This window comes from Trachymyrmex cornetzi, unplaced genomic scaffold (assembly GCF_001594075.2).
Source record: "Trachymyrmex cornetzi isolate Tcor2-1 unplaced genomic scaffold, Tcor1.1 scaffold247, whole genome shotgun sequence".
Lineage (NCBI taxonomy): Eukaryota > Metazoa > Arthropoda > Insecta > Hymenoptera > Formicidae > Trachymyrmex > Trachymyrmex cornetzi.
Window position 1 is genome coordinate 342,528 of NW_017297134.1, and position 3,143 is coordinate 345,670.

Consider the following 3,143-nt stretch of genomic DNA (forward strand, 5'->3'; position numbering starts at 1 on the left):
AATCGAGTATTCTCCTTATATTTGATTGTGATTGATTGGTTTCCTACGACTTAAGACTCCACGACCATCTACGACTTCTATGTAGAGGACCCTTAAGACTCGTGGTAAGGAGTCTGACTCGTGCTTATTGTTTATGGACCAAACTCCTTACCACGAGTCTCACTCGTGGTTGTAGGCCAAAGGGTTAATATCTTGTTAACTATTGCGAAAATTGCAAAATGGTAGAGGACTTTTCGACATAGTTTAATCCGTTCTATCTACACAAAAGTGATTGGTAAAAAGGTCTGGACACCATGTACATATTTTTTCTTTTTAATACAATATTAAAATAATTTTATATGCCACTTAACTTGAATATATCTGAAAATAAATTAATTATTAATGTAACCAATAAGCTAATAAATAACTTTTGATTACAACTGAAACAATACTGAAACAATATAAATTAAATTAAAAACAGTTGTGCATATTTACCTTGACGTAAATGATAAAAAAGAATAAAAGATGTAATATTAAAGTCCATCGAATAATGTACGGTAGAAAGATTTAATATTAAAAATGGAACGAATAAAATGTATAAAAACTGAATTTCTTATTTACTTGATAAATATATTTTATAATGAGATTAACTCTGCCTAAGGTGTACATACATATGCAAGACCGTAATAAAACAAGCGAGTGAAATTATAGAGGACAAGATAATTGCTGGAAGATATAGAACGGCGAGAAAGAAAGTTCTCGTTGATGACGAAGTAATAACGCAATAATCAAATGTTAAAAGCGTATGTTAATAATATAATTAAATGTTTTCTTATAGCAATTTGCTGTTCATCATATCTACGGCGTTTGCAAAAGAAAATATATTTATGAGTTAAAAAACTCTGATAAAAAAACAAATGCTAAATCATGCAGAATAAGTTGTTAAGACCCGGTTGCACTAACGTTACTTTGACTTTAAGCAAGATTTATTAACATGAAATATAAAAAAGGTATTAAAAAATTCGGAAGTTATTCATATTTTCAAGTTTTTATACCTTATTTAGACAGTAATTAACGTTAAATATACATATACCTCTTAATAATTTTACATTTAGAATAATTAGAGGAACCATAATTACGTAAAAAAATTATTTTATTTTAAATAATGGCAATAATTTTTATATAATCTTAAAATTCAATCTTTCAAACATTAATTTTATCTTTATTTGCGACCTCTCAAGTTATAGACAACTTTTATATAAAATATTTTTCTTTAAAATCCATTTTTCAAGAGATATTTGAAATCATTATTTTAAAAAAATGGACCTTATATATTTATAAAATTAAATATATTTGAATGTATTATATACATGTGCACACAAAAAAGTTTGCTGGGCAAACATTTGTGACACCATATGCGGTATCAATGGAAAAATAATTGTTTATAAATCAATTATTTTATATTAAAATCGGTATATTATACGAAAACTGTAATTAATTGTCAGAAATTTACATCGAACTTATCTACGTAATGAATTAACATTGGAGTTTTGTATTCAAAGTAAATAAAGATTTTATTAATAGCTGAATAAATGTAAATAGATGCAATGTTTGATCAGACAAACAATAAACTCAAGAATGAACATTTTACAAACTCCGATATAACAAAATCAGTATTTATTTGCAATCTGATAACGAGTTTTATAGTGTTTTTCATTGGCAAAACTAGTGCGCACTCAGTGCACATTAAAGCTGTGGTACAGTATTCTAATCTAAATATAAAAGTGAGATATCTCAATTGATAAAATGCCCAAAATTTATTTTATCAAATAGCACAATAAAATCGAAATATCGAATATTTCACGGTTTAATTAGTTTATATATTTTTATTAAACGTATATTTTTACGTCGATTTTTGTACAACGGCTTTAAAGTGCACTGAGTGCGCACTAGTTCTGCCAATGAAAAACGCTATTAAAATGGTAATTTCATATATCAATATAAAAGAAAGATCTTATTCTAAATCCTATTAACTATCCTAATTTATATCTCCTATCTTTACACGCGTGGTGAGCTCACCCAGGGCAACAGGAAAAAGGTAAGATCGCTAAAGGATGAAATCCGATTCCACCTCTCATTTATTCACACACGCGCATACTAACAATAAGTTTAACTCGATCGCAATTACTGTTCAACATTAATATTATTAAGAATAATATTATTACGCAAAAAAAGAATAATTCATTCGTGTGGTCGATTACGAGAAATCAAAAGAGTATTCGGTAATAAGGTATAAACTTTCGCGCCTTTCATACTTACCTGTACTATTTCTCAATGCATTTCCTAGAAAATATCATAGAAAGTTGTAAACCCCCCTTTCTATTCGTTATAAACATTATGTAGTCACATTCCCGTGTTAAAAGTATTACTCCTTGCAATTTGCGATACAATTCTTTTTCCTATTTCCATTTTTACAATTAAGTTGCACACACGCGCCGCGTATTTACATCTTTCTTATTTTCTTTTCTCTATAGAAAATAATAAGTGTTCAGAATGCTTGCAACAAATCACAAATCCAAGAATAAATGTAATATAAATCTAACTTGTGTAAGATAAATTATAGATTGCGCGAAACAGAGGATGTGATGTGTAAGTTCTAGCGCTTTATCGCAAAAAGTGAGTATATACATATAATAGCTGATAAATAGAAGTGATTAATATCTCAGCGATTGGGCGTTAACATTTCATAGTAATTCTCGCAATGATAAGAAAAAACGAGGATATTACGTCATGTAATGTATATATACACGAGCAACGCGTGCGAATTAATCAGAGAGATTAAACGAAACGACAAACCTAGCTCGTGCCGATGCGACGTCTTCGCTTTACTGCCATCCCAGAAATTCGTGAGCTCCATGGGATCGAAGCTGCATCTCTCGCGCTCGCGCCGCAAATCCGCGTTTATCGTCACCGTCATTATTAGCTGATTATAGGAAAATGTCACACCAGAGCATCTGCCAGTAACGACTGTTGTTCACGCGAACTACCGGCCGACTCTCCCACGCGATCACTGGCGATCACGTCGCGCTTACAATTGATAACAAACACACCACTGACTTAACCGTTTACCGTGCCTAACTGACGGAATGACGGCTACTGGCAGG

General features: G+C 30.8%; 2 protein-coding genes across 2 annotated transcripts in view; one reads left to right on the top strand and one right to left on the bottom strand.

Moving 5' to 3' along the window:
- Positions 1 to 3,143, top strand: part of mRF1 (mitochondrial translation release factor 1) — an 11,050-nt gene that overhangs the window by 2,023 nt on the left and 5,884 nt on the right. The window lies entirely within an intron of this gene.
- Positions 1,024 to 3,143, bottom strand: part of stj (voltage-dependent calcium channel subunit straightjacket) — a 32,081-nt gene continuing 29,961 nt past the window's right edge. Inside the window, exon 20 of the mRNA XM_018507724.1 lies at positions 1,024 to 1,034. The gene's annotated coding sequence lies outside the window, so the exon portion shown is untranslated. The remainder of the gene's footprint in view (positions 1,035 to 3,143) is intronic.